This window comes from Dipodomys spectabilis, unplaced genomic scaffold (genome assembly GCF_019054845.1).
Source record: "Dipodomys spectabilis isolate Male_0828 unplaced genomic scaffold, ASM1905484v1 ptg000145l, whole genome shotgun sequence".
NCBI lineage: Eukaryota > Metazoa > Chordata > Mammalia > Rodentia > Heteromyidae > Dipodomys > Dipodomys spectabilis.
In genome coordinates, this window is record NW_024870822.1 from 13051173 (window position 1) to 13071943 (window position 20771).

At 35.2% G+C, this 20771-nt stretch overlaps 1 pseudogene; it reads left to right on the forward strand.

Moving 5' to 3' along the window:
* The first annotated feature begins 762 nt into the window (after positions 1 to 762).
* LOC122117818 lies at positions 763 to 1102 on the forward strand (annotated as a pseudogene).
* Positions 1103 to 20771: the final 19669 nt, after the last annotated feature.

Consider the following 20771-nt stretch of genomic DNA (forward strand, 5'->3'; position numbering starts at 1 on the left):
TACAGACAAATCTCTTTGATGAACACAGGCAAAGCTCCTCAATAAAATTTTAACAAATAGAATCCAGAAACATAGCAAAAGAAAAAATTATACATTATGATCAAGTGAGCTTCATTCCAGAGCTGCAGGGCTAGTTTAACATAAGTTAATCAATTAATGTAATCCATCACATCAACATATCCAAGGTCAAGAACCACATGATTATCTCCATTGACAAGGGTTTTGATAAAATACAACATCCATTCATGTTAAAAGCTCTGGACAAAATAGGAATAGAAAGAACATTCTTTAAAACAATAAAAGCCATATACGACAGACCAATAGCCAATATTATACTAAATGGGGAAAAACTACAACCAATTCTCCTAAAATCAGGAACAAGGCAAGGATGCCCACTCTCTCCACTCCTCTTCAATATAGTTCTGGAATCGTTAGCCAGAGGAATAAGGCCAGAAAAGCACATTAAAAGGATCCATATAGGGAAAGAAGAAATTAAACTATCCCTATTTGCAGATGACATGATATTATACCTTAACAACCCCAAAAATCTCCACTCCCAAACTTATAGAACTTATAAACCATTTCAGCAAAGTAGCAGGATACAAAATTAACAAAATCAGTTGCCTTTTTGTACACCAACAATGTACAAGCAGAAAGGGAACTCAGAGAAACAACCCCATTCATAATAACCTCAAAAATGTAGGAATTGGCCGAGTGATGTTATCTGAACTCCCCGCCGCCGCTGCCGCTGCCGCCATCTCCATGAACAGCCTTGGGGAAGCTTGCACCAACATAAAGCGCGAATTACGACCAGTGCTTCAACAGCTGGTTTGCCGAGAAGTTCCTCAAGGGGGACGGTTCCCGGGACCCGTGCACCGATCTCTTCAAGCGTTACCAGCAGTGTGTTCAGAAAGCAATAAAGGAGAAAGAGATTCCTATTGAAGGATTGGAGTTCATGGGCCGTGGCAAAGAAAAGCCTGAAAATTCTTCTTGACCTTGCTTGTCATCTTGAAAATGGATTCCTCATACCAGGAAATTGAGAGGACTTTGGAATTTGTCAGCTTAAGTCTATGAAGTCATTACTATTTAATGAGTTTGGGAGGAAGTTGCCTCTTCCTCCCTTGTGCAAAGATGCTGCTTTGAGATGATCTCTACTTGCTTTGGCATCTCACAGGAATTCACTGTGCTAAAGTGAACAATTTCTTGGGATATGGTTGCAATATATGGTCTGGAATCAACTTCAAATATACCTTCTGCATAAATCATGATAAGCTAGACAAGGTGATCGGGGCTCCTTAACCTTTTGATTTCTGCTGCAAAGGACATTACATACAGAGTATGGGGGTCCTTGTTCATGAAAGTAGTCAGGACCTTTTTGTTTCCTCAGGGAGCTAATGCTCTAAAAAGGGATCCAAGCAAGTTTTGATCAATACTTGGATTTACTTCTATATGGCATTTAAGATTGCTGATGGCTTGGGTTAACAAAGAGGAAGACAGCTTTTAATAGCTTAGCAAGAGCTGTCTGATTTAAGATGTGAATGCTGCAAGACCACTGAAATGAATACTGTCTCAGAGTTCACAGCAAATAATTGAATATAATACATAGAATGGCTACATAGAAGAGCCTAAATTACAAAGATTCGCTGTTAATGGCTTCCATCTGAATTAAGTCAAACTGCATTATAAACAGGAAAAACGCATCTGCTTAAATGTGAGAGATGGGTGCTTTGGTTTATTTTTGTTTGTCTAGCCTACCCTATGTCTATACTCATCAAGATGAAATAAATTCTAATATTTAGTTTTTATCATTTGCCCCTGTAGCCCAGTGTACTTTATGGTACATCTAGTACCTTGTTACCCCATGTCTCACACATACACTGCAGAGAGCTTTATCTTTTATAACTTAAAAGGTGAAGATTTATCTAAGTGTAGTACAGAGTAGCAATTAGAAACCTGGTGGTGACACACACCTGTGATCCCATGTATTCAGGAGAAAGAGGCAAGAAGATCAAGAATTTAAGGCCAACCTTGGCAAAGTTAGCTAGACCTATCTCAGAAAACAAGGATTGGGGGACGCAAATAGTAGAGAATTTGCCTAGCAAGCTCAAGGCTTTGGGTTCAATCTTCAGTACTGAAAAAGCAAAAAAAAAATTCTAAATATTATTTCCATAATAAATCTATATGAATTCTCTAAAATTTATGTTCTGGTACCAAAGCAATGTTAGAATCAAGTGAGCATTTACATACCTTAGAATGTCATGTAATAGCTACAAACTGCCTATCTTAAGGATGTACTAAGAAATACTTGTATTCTCTTAAACCTTACTACCAGACTGTCTTATTAAGCTCTGAAAATAAACTATAAGCCAACAAAAAAAAATGTAGGAATTAACCTAACCAAAGGACCTACTTAGAAAAAACTATGAAAGCCTAAAGAAACCAAAGAGGACACCAGAAAGGAAAGACTTTCCATGTTCTTGGATAGGCAAAATCAACACTGTGAAAATGTCCATCCTGCCAAAAATGCTATAAAAATTCAATACAATTCCCATCAAAATCCCAATGCATTCTTTACTGAAATAGAGAAAACAATCCAAAAATTCATATGGAACAACAAAAGACCGAGAATAGCCAAAGCAATTATAGGCAGAAGAAACAATACAGGAAGGATCATGATACCAGATTTCAAGCTCTACTATAGAGCCATAATAACAAAAACAGCTTGATATTGGCACAAAAACAGAGCCAACACCAATGGAATACATTAGAAGATCCAGAAATAAAATCACATACCTATTGTCAGCTGATACTTGACAAAGTAGCCAAAGACATACAATGAAAGAAACACAGCCTCTTCAAATATTGGTGCTGGGAAAACAGGGTGGTCACGTGCAGAAAATAAAAAATGGACCCCAGCCTGTCACCTTGCACTAAAATCAACTCAAAATGGATTAAAGACTTCAACATCAAACCTGAAACTCTGAAACTACTGCAGGACAGAGTAGGTGAGATACTTGAACTTCTAGGCACAGACAGGAACTTCCTGAACTGAGTCCCAGGGTCACAACAAATTGACAAATGGGGTTACCTTAAAATAAAAGGTTTCTGCACAGCTAAAGACATAGCTATCAAACTAGAAAGACAGTCAACCAATTGGGAAAAGATATTTACCAGTATTATATCATACAAAGTCCTAATATCCATTATATACAGGGAACTCAAGAAACTAGTCCCTCCCAAATTTAACAAACAAATCATTAAATGGGCAAGGGAACTAAAGAGAGACTTCTCAGAAGAAGAGATAAAAATGACAAAGAAACACATGAGGAAATGTTTATCATCCCTGGCTGTAAAGGAAATGCAAATGGAAACAACCCTGACATACCACCTTAACCCAGTCAGAATGGCCCACATCCTAAATTCAGCCAACAACAAATGCTGGTGGGTATGCAGAGAAAGAGGAACCCTACTGCACTGCTGGTGGGAATGTACACTAATACAACCACTTTGGAAAGCAGTCTGGAAGTACCTCAGAAAGCTAAATATAGACCTTCCCTATGACCCAGCCATACCATTCCTAGACATCTATGCTGAGCAACAGGAACCAGGATACAAGGACACATGCAGTTCCATTGCATGTTATTGCAGCACTGTTCACAGTAGCCAAAATATGGAAACAACCCAGATGCCCCACTCCAGATGAATGGATCCAAATATTGTGGTACCTATATACAATGGAATATTATACAGCCATTAGAAAGGACAAAATAATGACATTTTCCAAGGAAATGGATGGAGCAAGATAAGCCAAGATCAGAGAGACGAATGGTCTCCATATATCATGATATGTGGTCTCCATGATATATGGGTGTTAAATTCAAAATGACAAAGTAAACAGGACTCAAAAATCAAAAGACCTCTACTTAATTTGTCTTATAATTTCTGGATGACTCCATGTGCTTGACCTCATATATGGTATATACAGTTGCGCATCTGAGGGAAGCTAGGAGGAGGGCCCAGAGTCAGAGGGGAACAAGAAAAAATACAAGAGGGGAGCCCATCAGCCGCCCTGGACATTGCTGAAAATGAACTGAGCAGCTCAAGGGCAGCGATGGGAGGGAGGTAATAACAGGGAAAGAGGAAACAGCTTACACTAAGCAAAAGGAAAGAAATGTACATATCACCCAATTTGGAAGAAATAGTTGTATTGTCAAAGTTTATAGAATTCACAAACTTTCTTTTCGCTTATATGTTTTATTGTAATGATGCTGTACAGAGGGGTTACAGTTACATGAATAAGGTAATGAGTATATTTCCTATATAGTATTGTTACCTCCTCCTTTGTTTTTCCCCTACCATCCCTTCCCTCCTAACCTCCCCAACTCCTCCCACCCCCACAAGTGGTAAACTTCATTTCAATATAGTGTCTTGTACATCTCATTGTTACAATGTGTCAACCTGTATTCTTATTTCAGCATTTTGTTATTTCCCTTCCCCTCTCCAAATTAGAAAAAAAAGTATAACTTTGTAGACCATGATAATGACAATTTGCCTTGTGAAGGTTAAAATGTGTTAAAATGTGTTTGTGACTTTAACTAAGTATCACTATCCCACAATACTGTGAAATTTGTGAAATGTATTCAATCACTTAGTCTCAATAAAAAATATATAAAAATGAAATTTCTTGAAATGATCTCCAAGAAATGGAAACAAGAGGCTTTCTTATTGTGCTCTTTTCAGTTATTTCTTTTTCCCTCCTTTGGTTTATTGCCTGTTGTCACTGTTTATTATTTCTGTAACCTTTGTCTTGTATATAAGTTTACCTGATTTTGAATAGGGAAGGGGAATCACAGAAATGATGGGACAAAGTATGAGCCAATACTAGACACTGTGTTGGAAATGAACTTTACTATTTGATGGAAAGGAAAATGGAGGGTGGAGTAGGAGAAATATGAGGAAGGGCTAACACTATTCAAAAAGAAATGTACTTATTACCTTACTTATGTAACTAACATGTCTGTACATCACCCTTGTAATAAAATTTAAATTCCAAATAAATAAATAAGGAATATTGTATTGATTTGTTTAAATATATTTTATTTTGTAATATTTCCTAAACTAATTATAACCAAGCACAGAGAGATATAAAATTGGAAATTTTAATGAATGTATAAACACTTATAAAATAGTTTTATATCATAGGAATAAGGGAGCATTTTTGTCTTTAATGACAATGAGAAAAGTTTTTAAAAATTAAAAATAAATGAGTTTTCTTGGACTCATCAGAGAAGTTGGTGCTATGTAGCAAATTGCAATCCCAAAGCTGGAATGACAGTCTCACTCACAGAGATACAACAAAGGTCTCTTTATGTGGAAATTACTAGAGCCACAGACAACTTACAATATTCAACTGGAGACTCTGAGTGCTAACATAGTACAGTCACAAGGCATTGCATTCATACAATGGCATGGAATCCAAATATCTAAAGTGATTTAAAATATTTAAAAATTAATCTTAAAATGGGAGAGTTTCGAATCCACATTTCCAACCATAAGTAAGAAGCTCATAAGCAATTCTGTTTTGTTTGCCTTTCTATGCATAAAAGACATTTCCTCATCAGAGGGTCTGCTTAAGGCAGATAGGAGAGTTACTGGGTAATACTTTATTCACAACGTTCCACCAAATTTTTCACTATGTATTATTGATTGCACACTTGACAGCATATCATTTGGTGTCAAGCTTAAAAAATAACCAGAGTGAAATATCTACTGGGAGCCTAAAGTTTACAGTAATTGGCTATTTTGGTTGATAATAAATTTGCAATTATTACTGCTGGCAAAATTCATTAGTTCATTGATTGGAGAAAAGGTCTCATTTTTCTTCTCCAAAGTTATCAACCTTCTGGAATGCTTTAATAGGTATACTGGATAAATATGCCAGTTAATATCAAGGCTGGCACAAAAAAATCTGTATTTAATTTTGTTCACAATGTAAATGTTTTGAGCACATTCATTTTATACCTGCCGATAATCAATCTTTGAAAAAAATCTAATAAAATTTTGTAAAATATCTTTAAAGAACTATTGGTAATAAGTTAAATGGTGAAAGTCATAAATCCAATATGTGAAACTCAAGAATGATGTTCTTTCTTAAAGCTTTCTGCAATGCATTGTTACAATTATGCTTTCTCTAAAATAATATCATACATGTTTTGAAACTTTAGTCTCAAATAAATGCCATGAAATGACTTTCCGAGCTTGTTTTGTTTCTGGTGAATCTTTAAATGGGTGACTCTGAATGCAGAAGCAAACTGAATGTTCATTGTATTCATCTAGTATCCCCAAATGATCCTTGATTCTTTCAGGAAAACACTACAGTTAAAACACACACACACACACACCAGTAAAATTATTCCTGGAAGCTATTGCATTCTAAGTTGAAGAGAAAACATTCTGGAGCCTTTCATTGGGAGAAGCTGTGAATACATTTTCCAGCAGCTCCATCCCTCCTTTCAGCAGTTAGGCTGGAGCACCAAGGCAATCCCAGTATCAAATTGGAATATTTCATTCCTACTAGCAAAATCAAGATTTCCAGACCACTAGAGAACACACAGCTAAGTAAAACCAAATGTTATTTAGTGACGTTCTTTCTCCTAAACTTGGAGTAGTTTTTGGACAAGCAAAGTAAACTTGCTAAATCACTTTCTGATTACACAGAGGAGATAGCATGATTATAGCCTACTTTATTGGATTCTGTCTTGAAAAAACACTGAGCATTAGTGTGAAGACATCAAGAAAATAAGTGAGCTAGGCACCAGTGGCTAACATTTGTAATCCTAGCTGCTCAGGAGGCTCACATCTGAGAATCATGTTTCAAAGCCAGCCTGGTGGGAAAGTCCATGAGACTCTTACCATTGTTAGGCACCAAAAAAAAGTCAGATATGGAGCTGTCGTTAAAGTGGTAGAGTACTAGCCTTGAACAAAAAACTCAGTGACAGAACCCAGGCCCAATTCAAGACCAAGGACAATCACAAAAATAAAGCACAGTGAACTATTTTTACTCACTCTCATGTTCTTCATAAAATACACATATATTTGAATCAATGGGGGGCTAAATGTATTCCTTGACCAAATAAATGTTAATACCGTGGAGACAAGAGTCCTCTAGAGAGAATCACAGATATTTGGTGAGCCACCTCACTTTTATTCTACAGTAAGCAAAAAGTCAAATAGGCAAAAGTAAATAGTCAATGTATACTTTTTTAAATGATATAATAAAATATAGTACTCGTTCTAGTTACTATATTGTATAGATTTCCAAACAATACATCAGAAATTACAGCACAATTCAATGTTGAGGGTTATATAAGTATGGATATTTTTTAAACTGTAGTGATTTTATACAAACTAAAACCAATATGCTGTTTGTTTGTCATGTAAGCAAGATATAGAAAGAGCTAGAACTATGAAGAAAGAAAATTGTAGATGGGGAGAGACAAGAGAGAAAAAAGAGGAATGTTGAACATGAACTGCTGAATTGAACACTGCTGTGATTTGAATGTTTCAGTCAATCTCATGTAGCAATTTAAACCCTGATGTAAGGTATTAAAATGTGAGAGTGGTGATAGATACTGATGACTGCCCTCAGGAATGGATTAATCCATTCATAGACTAATGGGCTAACGGGATCCACCACTCCCATAGTAGTTCTGTTAAAAAACCTACCTCACTGTGCCCTTGTATCTATCTTCCTGCCATATGATGCTCTGTGCTACCTCAGCATTATGCATAATAATCACTGATGAGAAACCAGGTGCTCACCAAAAGCATCTCATCTACCTCAGACCTCCCAAACACTAGCATCATGATCTGAAGAGACTCATTGTTTATAAATTACACAATGTTCAGTTATAACAACATAAATATGTATAAGACCACAGAACAAACTAATGTTTTGCTATTATGTTATCATTTGATAACATAAGGCAGAAGGGCAAGGAAATCTAATGAGTCCCTTACAGTCCTTTTGCGAAAACACCAATGTCATTATTGCCTAATAAATGTCTCACTTATTAATAACCAAGTAGGTTCCAGCACATGAATTTGAGAGAAAGAGAGACATACACTCAAGCCACAGAGAGGTTTCTGGGATATTTCCTAGTGTCACTTCTTTGGTTGAAAGAATTCAATAATTTGAAGTTTACACACTGCTACAAAGTATTATTTATGAGACTTGGTAATTGAAATATTCTTCCTACAAATTTCTGATGCTAGGTTCTTATGGAGAACATCATAACTATTAGGAATACTCAATCAACAGTGTTAGCAATGCATCTTATTCAAAGTATTTTAGTAATAACCAAGAAATAGCATTTCATTTTTTTCTGAAAAAAATAATTCCAATTTACACCAATATGTAACTGTTGAGCAAAATCGATATCATATTAGCTCAGAGGCAAGTGATATTATATAAAGAATAAGAATCAAATATTCCAAGCCTGGCCACTAACATTAACAAAGAAAAAACAATTACACAAGGTCAAACTCTTGTTAGAGATAGAATTCCCAAAGAATTTCTTTATACATTAATATGTATCCATTTTGAAAATGGGCTTTGAAAAGCCTATTCATACATAAGTAAAAATAATCCTCATGGACAAGCAAGTCGATTAAAGTCATACATTTGGGAGAGGAAAGAAAATCTATTACTGAAATTTTCATAGTCTATTACGAACTTTCCTAGTTTGGGTAACTTAATGGGGTGGTTTTATTTGATAAAGTTAAAATAAAAGTACAGGTGACATCGAATTCTTCAGAGGTTCCATATTATATATGGAGAGATCAAAAGCAAAGTTAATATTTCAGATTTTTCTTTTTTTAATTTTTATTATAAAAATACTGTATAGAGGGGTTACAGTTACATGAGCAAGGTAATCAGTACAATTCTTATCAAGCATTGTTGCCTCCCCCTTTGTTATTCCCCTACCATCCCTTCCCTCCCACCTCCACAACTACACTCCTCCATTTCGGCATTTTGCTATTATATAATCCAGCTCTAGATAGAAACAGTTATTGATAGTGAACAACAACTGACTGCATAAGTCTTGATTTTTTAATAACAAAAGATCATCACTCATCTTTTAGTGGCAGAGCAGCTGAAGTATTTATTTTATTCAGCATTCTGTAAAAATAACCCTCCTCTTAGCCATAATATGATCATGATTATAAGTTGCTATTTGAATTGAGGGAAAAGGAAAGAACTTTCATGTTTAAATACAGGTTGGAGGTCATGTATTGTTCAGCAGTTATGTTAGAGGTTATGCTTTGTGTCAGGAAAGACTAAAACAACATCTGCAATTTAACCAGAAATTAGTTTTTTCATCCAAGAAAGAAATACATACCAAAATCATTTTTAACATTTTTCTACGAAATTATCCATATTTTTCTTTAATTGTGACTGAGTGTTTGAAATGTAAAACATTCTAGCATTTCATTTCATTTATGGTATCATATGGCCCTCCTAACCGTTGCTTTGCATCGTACTCATAAAAGCACATGTTCAATTGAAATTGTCTTGTACAATGAAGATTTTAAAAAGAAAAAAATTAAATAAAAGTCAATAGAATGAAATACATGTTAAAATAATCTTTAAAAATGAATAAGTGGGAGCCGTGGCTCACTCCTGTAATCCTAGCTTCTCAGGAGGCTGAGATCTGAGGATGCTGCTTCAAAGTCAGCCCGGGCAGGAAAGTTCATGCGACTCTTATCTCCAATTAACCACCAGAAACCCAGAAGTGGTGCTGTGTCTCAAGTACTAGAGCACTCTCCTTGAGCTGTTCAGTGCCCAGGCCCAGAATTCAAGCGCCACAACCAATAATAAATAAATTAATTAATTTATCAATTAAATGAGAAATTGAAAAGAGTATTCTAGTAAACAAAAATGAGCCTAAGTGTTCAGTACTCATATAATGCCATTGTTAAATTTGTCTTATAATTGTTTCTACAAAATAAGGTTTTATGTTATTTAAAATAATTATGATTCAATTGTAAGTGGCATTTAAGTATTTAAACACTGAAACTATATCCATTAAGAATGTTTAGGGAGATTAAACAAGTAGCAAAATTGTATCTGAAACAATAAAAGCTCTCAATTTTGAAGAGTCAGAATATATTTACTCCTTGAAAGCAGATATTTTGGAGTTTAGAACTTTTTTTTTAGAAAGGTAACCTAAACTGGACATTATATTCCAGAAGAGATGGAAGCAAAGGATCTTCTGCTGGTCAAACACATCAATATTACTACAATTTCAACCTAAATGTTTATAACACATGGGGCAAGAAAAAATCAAGAACATATTTGTATCAGTTCAAGTTCTGTCATGAAATACATTTTGATCTGGAGCTTTGAGGTTTAATATTGGAGATATATGGTTGTAGTCTTGCTAAAATATAAACAGCTCACTCTGTGTGTGTGTGTGTGTGTGTGTGTGTGTGTGTGTGTGTGTGTGTGTGTGTGTGTGTGTGATTAATTGGAGATAAAAGTCTCACTGACTTTCCTGTCCCAGCTTGCTTTGAACTTTGATTCTCAGCTCTTAGCCTCCTGGGTAGCTAGGATTGCAGGTGTGAGTGACCAGTGCCCACCTAGTACTTTCTTCTCTTAAAGGGAATCTTTACGCAAGACCAGAATAGCACTTGTTTAAAATAGTAAGGAACATGCATATTTAAAGTAAGAAATTCTAAAAACATGAATGTGAAATTATTTTTTCCTTTTTTTATTTATTATTGTAAAGATGCTGCAAGAGGGATTACAGTTATGTAAGTAAATAAAGAGTACATATTTTTGGACAGTGTTACCCCTTCTCTCACTCTCTCCCAGTTTTTCCCTCTTGTCTCCACTCACAAGTTGTATAGTTCATTTTCAACATCTAGTGAGTACCACAGCTGCATTTGTTCAACCCTTTGTTCTACCTTTTCTGTGCTCCTTTATACCCTCCCAAAGCTAAACTAACAAACAAGACAAAAGGAAAAGAATAAATATAGCAAAAAATGGAAAAAAATCTGTTTCCATTCCTTGAATTTCATTTAGATATACTATTTTTTATATTTTAATGTTTTTTATTGTGAAAATACTGTACATAGGTGTTAGTTACATGAGTAAGGTAATGAGTACATTTCCTATCAAGCATTGTTGTCTCCTCCTTTGTTTTTCCCCTACCATCCCTTCCCTCCCACCTCTACAACTACACTGCCCCACTCCCCATCGCCCTGCACCCCACCTAAATTGTAAAGTTCGTTTTTCAACATACATAGCCTTTGTGGCTTTGTGATCCTCTTCTAAGAATATCCTCCTTTTGGTCTCACACTGTGTGAATGCCTAAAGACCTGTATAATTTATCATGTCGCAGTGTATTTTTTTTCACTTACAGATTTTTAGGCACATTTTAGTTATCAAAAATGAGGGAAACAATGGAACGTATATCCTTGGGTCTGGCTTACTTTGTTTAATATAATTTTTTCCAAGTCTTTCAATTTCCTTATGAATGATACAATATCTTTCAGATGAATGAGTAAATTTCATTTTTTATATATACCACATTTTCTTGATTCATCCATCCACTAAAGGGAGGCTGGGTTGTTTCTATATCTTGGCTATGGTAAGCAATGCTGTAATGAACATGGTTGTACTGGTAACTTGTGGCCTTGTGGTCTATTGAATAAATGCCCAGGAGTGGAATTGCTGGATGATAGAGAAGCAGTATGTTTAGTCTTCCGAGGAATCTCCATACTGCTTTCTAGAGTGGTTTAACTAGTTTACATTCTCACCAGCAGTGTAATAGAGTTCCCTTTTAGTCACATCTACTCCAGAGCATCTGTTATTGTCAGTTTTCTTGATAGTGTCTATGGCATCTCGATATTGTTTTGGTTTGCTTTCTTTTCTTTTCTTTTTTCTTTTCTTCTTTTCTTTTCCAGTTTTGGGTCTTGAACTCTGGGCTTGGACACTGTCCTTGAGCTCCTTTTGTTCAAGGTTAGCACTCTACCATTCTAGCCACAGCACCACTTCTGGGTTTTTCTGTGATTAACTGGAGATAAGAGTCTCAGGAACTCAGATATCTGCTCCTCAGTAGCTAGGATTCCAGGAGTTAGCCACAGGTGCCTAGCTGATTTTCATTTCTTTTATGGCCAAAGATAATGAGTTTCCACATGTTCTATTGGCCATTCTTGCTGCTGCTTCTGAGAAGTCTCTCTTCTAGTATTTAGATGATTTATTAATTGGGTTATTGTTTAGTTGAGGGTTTATTTTTGGGAGGTTTAAGTTTTTGACCTGTAAGTATATTTTAGATATGAGGCTTTTGTCTGAAGCATAGCTGGGGACAAAAAATCTCTCATTCTGTTGACTTTCTATTTAACTTGTTAGATATGTACTTTGCCATGCAGACACTCTGCAGTTTGATGCAATCCCATAAATTGGATAAATAGAATTGTGAAATTATTTTCTTAACCACTTTTGTGAATGGATTTCATGAATTTATTGGGAGAGAAGAATATGAAAATTAATATAATTTATTCTATAATATTGTCTATGATGCATTACCATTTCTACATTCACTCCAGCAACCAGCATAGTATCCTTAATCTACAATGAGAGAAGAACCAATGAGTAATGAAGCTCAATTTGAAGATATCTTTGTATAATCATATAGAATTACTCTCAAAGAATTCAGTAGTTAAATTAAACATGACAGTGAAGCCAAATTTGGTGTTTAGAGTTATTTAGGCCTTGCTTATTGTTGTATGTGTGGTTATATGTGCTCCTCTTATGTTGAAAGCATGAGATATTAGATAATATGCAACATTAGATAACTAATTTACAATAGAGTGATCATTTTATTCTACCTGATTCCCATATGGTATGTTAATGTTTATGGGAAAGCGTGGTTGGGTAGCAAGATACATTTTAAATATATTTTTTGTAAAGATACTGTACAGAGGGTTATGGTTACATGAGTAAGGTCATGAGTACATTTCCTATCGAGCATTGTTACCCACTCCTTTGTTTTTCCCCCACCATCTCTTCCTTCCCCACATCCCCAACTCCTTCCTCCTCCCTTCAACATAGTATCTTGTACATCTCATTGTTACAATGGATCAACCTGTTTCCTTATTTCAGCATTTTGTTATTTCCCTTCCCCTCCCCAAATTAGAAAATGTGCATACAAGATGCAGGCACCGGAATCAAACACAGTGAAAATGGGTTATACCATGGGGGAAGAACATACAAAAGAAACAAAAAACTCACATAGTTCATTATAAGCACATTAAAAACAACAGCAACAAAGAAAAAAACCTCTTGTGTCTCTATCTTGGGGTTCATTTCACTTAGCATCATCTTATATGGTTATATGTATATAGCTTTTGATCTTTTCTAATAAGACACATTTTTAAGTATGTAAAATGTAAGGCAGAACAAAAACAGAAAATCAATATTAAATTATTCTCTCCGAGAAAATATGAGGTAACTAAGTGCAAAGAAATTGATCCACAAGCTTACAATAAAAAGCAGATATCACTAGATGCTTTCAGTGAATTCAAGTCAGATTCATTAGTGAGGATTAGGATTTTCCAAACTTATAATTAACATTGAATTTGTCTATAAGTTATTTTGCGTGCTCAAGATACATGTCTCTACCCCTTCAAATATTCCTTAGCATGAGGGTTTAATGCAGGGATAGATGCATTGACACATAAATACTAGTGATAGATGGAGAGATTTATCTGACTATACACTCAAACATTTTAATAAGAGATACATTTTAGTGCCACAAAGAAAGCATATATGCAAAGAGAATTAATGTCCAACACCATTTTAAGTGAATATCAGTACACTGCATTTTCTGCTCTTTTTCATTTTTACAGCTATTAAAAATGTCTATTACTGTGTGTTTATCCTCTTCAAATTCAGAAAGAAAATTATCTTTTATAATTAAGTTTAGGGTATATAATCATACTTCCAATCTTTTTTTCTACTACTAAATTATCTCACAGAGAGTCTGACATGAAAATGTATCAAGTGGAACACTTTTTAGATGTAGTTCATCACATAATGCCCTCACTGACATAATAATGCTTTTATCAGAGTCTTATACTTTTGTTTTTCTCATTGTTCAATTATTATGTATTCAATATAGAACAAAGTTTAAATTAAAACACAATCATTTATTACTTAACCAGACATATCTGTAATTGAAGCCAATTAATATGTCCATATCCATCTTATTTATTTATTTATTTATTTAGTCGGTCATGGGGCTTGAACTCTGGGCCTGGGCACTGTCCCTCAGTTGTTCAGCTCAAGGCTAGCACTCTACCACTTGAGCCACCGTGCAACTTCTGGTTTTCTTGTGGTTTATTGACATTAAGAGTCTCATGGACTTTCCTGCCTGGGCTGGCTTTGAAATGTGATCCTCAGATCTCACTTTCCTTAGTACCTAGGATTACAGGCTTGAGCCACTGGCCCCTGGCTTGCCCATATCCATCTTATATACAATTTTATATATAACATTAGAGACCCTAACACTTCTGTAAGTCCTAATAATTTTAGAAATGGGAAATGACATTGTAACAAGTTTTTCTCAATTCTTTATGGTTTGGGGTTGGGTAAAAGTCATTTTCTTCGCAGTATCTTCTGCTTCAGTCATGTATATGCAAATTAAGATACGTTTAACAATAAAGTATTAAAATAGTCATGCTTATTGAATGATTCCCACAAAAGATGCAAAGTGGGGAGAGTGAAGCCTTAGCTATTAAGTATAAAAACACTATAGAATGATCTCAAAGTACACTCCTAAATCACTAAAGTTTAGAATAAGAAAAAAAGAGATCATTTACTCAATAACGTATTTTACAAAAGCAAATATTGAGGTTCAAACTAACAGAATTAACTGAAGGCAATTAGACACATTGTGTAAAGTAACAAAGAAGCAAACTTCAAGCTGGGCACCAGTGGCTCATGCTCTTAATCCTAGCTACTCAGGAGGCTGAGATCTGAAGATGGCAGTTCAAAGCTAACCTGGGCATGAAAGTCAGTGAGACTCTTATCTCCAATTAACCACCAGGAAACGAAGTGGCACTGTGGCTGAAGTGGTAGAACACTAGCCCAGAGCTGAAGAGCTCTGAGACAGCGCCCAGGCCCAGAGTTCAAGCCCCACAACCGACAAAAATAAAATAAAAATGAAGAAGCAAACTTCAAGTGTGAGTGGCATGAGCTGTGACAAGTTTCCTTCTTTTCATTTTTTTTTTGGCAATAGCCATAGGCACACCACAGTCATAGAAGACAGCCCTTCATGACCATGTAAGCCTTCATTCAGACATAATCTGAGCGACTGCTTGCCCAAGAGCTGCTTGCCATACAAACTGATTATTTGATTGACCTTGATTATTACAATAGATAAAAAACTTGAATTAATACATTATTTTCCATAAATATGTACCATCAAAATACTGATTAACAGGAAAAAAACACACTTTTAGGTATAATCCTCACTCTTTTTTGTCTTTTAAGAACTCTTAATCAATTTAAATATTAAAAGATATGCTTCTAAAGTTTCATTGGACTGTTTAAAATAACTGTTTGAAAGAAATTAGTCCTTTCAGTCTTGGTACTTCTAAACCAATATTCTGGAAGCTTCAAACATCCAGTCATTTTGCTCCTGCATTTTTATTTAAATTTTAATTTTATTGTCAAGGTGATGAACAGAGGGTTTACAGTTACACAAATAAGGTACTAAGTAATTTCTTGTTGAATTTGCTAAACCCTCCCTCATTTTTCTCCCACTTTCCCTCCCCTCAACCTTCTCCCAAAGTTGTACATTTCTAACATACCATCTTGTGAGTATCACTATTGCATTGATTCCCTCTTTGACCTTTGTCTCACTATTTTTTGTTCTCCTTCCCTTCCCTAATTCATAAAAACATATATACAATACCCAGGGTATCAAAATCAAATACAGTGACAACAGGGGATAAACCATACGGGGAACAAAAAACACAAAAGAAGAAAGAAATCACAAAGTACATTAAAAACAACAAAAACAAAGAAAACCCTTTTGTGTCCATGTCTTAGATTTCATTTCACGTAGCATCATCTTATATGGTCATATGTACATAGTTATTGAACTGTTTTGTTGATCTGCTAAGATTATCCTAGATGTGTACTATTTATTACAAATAAGGGAAACCATGGGACCTTTGTTTCTTTCAGTCTGGCTTACTTCACTTAATATGATTTTTTCCAAGTCTTTACAAATTTCCTTACAAATGGGGTGATATCATTCTTTCTGATGGAAGCATAGAATTCCATTATATATAGAGATATAGATATAGATATAGATATCACATTTTCTTGATCCATTCATTTATTGAGGGGTATTTGGGTTGGTTCCATATCTTAGCCATGGTAAATAATGCTGTGATCACTCATTTCTACTCAAGCAACACCAAGATAAAGTGTTGATTTCCAGAGTGCCCTTACCCTGATCCTCAGAAGTACAGTGCTCAATGGACTGTTTATTACTGAAGCTTTCAAATCAGATCTCTAAGCACAAACAAAAGACCATCTCAGAGGAAGCTTCAAGTACTAACCCACAAAACAACTCTCCTAAAACTGAACAATAGGATTTGGGCCATGGCTGAAGAAAAATGATTCCAGTAACAATGGGCAGGGCAGTGGCTTACTTGCTTCTTGCACTCAGGAACCCAGATAATCCTCCTTTCCAAAAGGTACTGGATCATCTATCAGCTGAATGTAGTATTTACCCTTAATTCATACAGACATTAATTAGGTGTAAGGCAAAAAGAAATTGTTATTTAGTACATTAGTTTCTTTCTAAAAACTATGTCATTTAGGAACAATGAGTCAATGTAATACTATGAAAATACATTTTCTCATCATTTATGTATTAGATTTCTATGAAAGCTATGTTGTTATAAACTAAAAAATGTAAAAGTCACATATTCATGACATCATTGTTTATTAGGCAGAAATTCAGTAGATTCCACGGGGCTACAGTCATAACAGTATCTGAAGGCACATGACCCTTTTAGAAGACTCTAAGGCCATTTCCTACTCTGATGTCTTGAAAGAATTCAGTTCATTGTTATTATAAAGTCGAACTCTTGTCATGTACTGGTGGCTCACACCTATATCTTTGCTACTCGGGAGGCTGAGAGCTTAGGATCAAGGGTCAAAGCCAGCCTGGGCAGAAAGTTTGAGACCCCATGTCCAATTACCTAGCAAAACAAGGGCTAGAGGTGTAACTCAAATGTCAGAGCATCAGTCATGAGTAAAATAGACAAGTAATAGCACAAGGTCTTCAGTTCAGTACTGGCACACACTTCACTTGAGTGATGTTAAGAACCACTTGAGAATGCTTTCTAATATACAGATTCCTATACTGTATCCCACAAATTTAAACATTACATGTATCTTGATATGGCTTATCAATCTTTATTAAACTCTACCCATATGATTCTAACGCCAGTTGATAATGAATTGCACTTTCTATTTCATAGAACATTAGTTTTAAGGTCAGATAGATGAGTTTATTTATTCACTCATCAAATCTTATCAAGTATCTACCATGAGTCAGATACTATGAGAAATGAGGGTGAGAATTAACCATCTCTCTATCAACATGGGTCCAACTTCCCAATAAGGGAGAAAATACTGAGAGAGCCACAAAGTAATTAGATAAAGATAACAGGAAGAAATATATTGGAAAAGACAATGTTTATACCAATACTGAGCAGAGGAAATATATGCTTGTTTGTTTCACCATTAACTGGGGAGAGCTTTTCCGAGATGAAGACATAAAACAAATTAAAGTATAAACCAAGAAGATACCTAAGGTCAAGGAAATGTTGGCTAAATGAAAACTCTGATACTAAGTCCTCTGAATATCTGGCACGTTCTTGGACACACACACACACACACACACACACACACACAATTTTACAGTATCTTCTCTCTCTCTCTCTCTCTCTCTCCTTAATGCAATATATAGACATAAAAATGAGATCTCAAAAGATCAAGAAATTGGAATTATTTATGGAGATCATCATATTTTCCAGGTACTCCATTAAAATCAGAATCATGAATAGTCTGTTTCTTTCTAATATGACTTTTTCTGAATGTTATATATTGATCAGGTAAATGTAAACAGGAAATAGTATGAGGTATTGATAATTTTCTTCTTCATTACTGAACACTATTTGCACATTTTGGTCTAGAGCAAATGTCAGAATCAGCTCAGTTTACTCTACCCTGTGATGGGCTGCTAGACATCCACAAACTAAATACTATATGCTATAGTATTCTATATCTCATAATCATTATACTGTGTTTATAGGGAGATACACATTTAGTTTTATGAGAGTACTTTAATCTTGCTGCATTAGTTTATTCCCAGGAAATGCTCTTAAATTTGTGCCATCCAAGTTTTCTTGCAGTACTGAGTTCAGCCAACGCAACACAGCCAATTAGAGTGGCTGAAGAAGATAAAGCCTGTTTTAGGAGCAGAATTTCTGCTGATCACTGAGAAATAAGCACTAAAATGACTTCTCTTCTGTCTAGAGGCTAGAATATTCTTATTTTCCTCCAAATAATTTATTTCTCCTAATGGCTAGTTTCTGCAAATGAAACTCAAATGAGAGACAGATAAACCTAATTCCATATACTTCCATTTGTAATAGGAAGTATTCTCTTTAACAATGAGAATGTCTGAGACTATGATTTAAACCACATCTTCCCAGGAGGAAGGAACCCAGGAAGCAGATATTTTCAAGGAATTTGAATAGGTGGAGGGAGGAAAGAATACATAACTCAAATTAAAGAGTACTAACATTCTTTTAATGGACTCTCAAACACTTTGTGTGTGAGAGAGAGGGAAGATATCTTAGATCTTCCCCAAGCATTTTTGCAGTGATATACTCCATAAGAAATGTCTTCTCTGCATTCTATTTATTTTCTAAAATGAAGCTCTCCTTCCATTTACTCTACACATTTCAGCAAGATGAGGTAAGAACGTGGAGATTGGAGCTGGTTTTATGGAAGCTTATCACGAGTTTTTGGCCATGTTACCCACAATAAGAAATGCCTTTCATATTTATAGCCACCTAGTAAGCATTGCCAAATTGGAAAGGTTATCCATAACATCATCTTTGATAGATCTGATATTCTGTCTTATTTTGTGTTTTGGTGAATTCCTTTTGGAATTGCTAGATCTAATATTTTCTCCTATTTTGTGTTGTGGTCATTTCCTTTGGGACTTTACAGCAAATTAGTCCCATTAAGTGGATTTTAATATCGGTTTTAAAAGGTTATGGTTGTCACTTTAAAAAAGTCATATGCACGTAGCTTTTGACCTTTTCTAACCATATAAGATGATGCTAAGCAAAATAAACCCCAAGGTAGGGACACAAGTGGTTTTATCTTTCTTGCTGTTGTTTTTAATGTACTTATAATGTACTATGTGATTTTTTTTGTTTCTTTTGTATGTTCTTCCCCATGGTATAACCCCTGTTTGCACTGTATTTGATTCCAGTGACCTGCATCTTGTATACATTTTTCTAATTTGGGGAGGGGAAGGGAAATAATCAAATGCTGAAATAAGGATACAGGTTGACCCATTGTAACAATGATATGTACAAAACACTATGTTGAAGGTGAACTTTACCTTTACAACTTCGGGGTAGGGAGGGAGGAATTTGGGAGATGGGGAGAGAAGAGAGATTAGGGAGAAAACAAAGGAGGGGGTAACAATGTTTGACAAGAAATATACTCATTACTTTACTCGTGTAATTGTAACCCCTCTGTACAGTATGCTTATAATAAAAAAATATTTTTAAAAAGAAAGTCGAACGCCTGGAGGAGAAGCGGCTGTCTTGGACTTGCATCTCAGCTGAGTACAAACTTTTTGTGAACACAGTTAATATTCTCTGTGCAGCAAAAGGGCCATACAGCTGGGCTGACTTAATGCATATGATAATAAAACATAACAAGTCACTGTTGTTCAAAGCTGAGAAGAAAAACAAAGCGTAACAGCACACCTAGCTTTGATGGGCAGAGTGGAAGTTGATGAGGAGGCTGGATTTTTTATTCTGGATTACTTTTATCAAGCCCTCTCTTAGATATAAGGGATGCCAGTAATACTAAGGGTATTTTTAGTTAATTAAAATTTAATTAAAATGCAATTCCCATGGGGCAGCTTTCCAAGAAGCCATGAAGACAATGGAATGAATCACTTCCAAAATGCATAGATGAATTACAAAGTATAAAAAGTCACAGGAGACTTAGTGATGTTCTCGACTGTGATAAAAGAACCAAGGGCTAATTGACAGCATGAAATGGAGTTTTTAAGTGGTCAGGATTGGAAATTGTGAGGATCTATGGTAAAAACTATTATTAACACAGTAATGTCATATTTTACATAAAATAAACAACATAATGGCACAAGTTTTTATTTTTGTTTTATTTGGTTTGTTTGGAGGTGTGGTAAACACTGAAGTTTAAACTCAAAAACTTGTGCTTGACAGACAAATAAGATTTTACTACTTGAGCCATATCCTCAGCCCTTATGGCTTCAATTATTTTTCAGGTAGGGGTCTATGTTATTCTTGAGCTGACTTGGATCTTGACCCTCCCATTTTTATACATCCTGTGGAGCCACCATTGTTATGATTGACTGAGATGGGATCTGGTGAAGATTTTTGCCTGA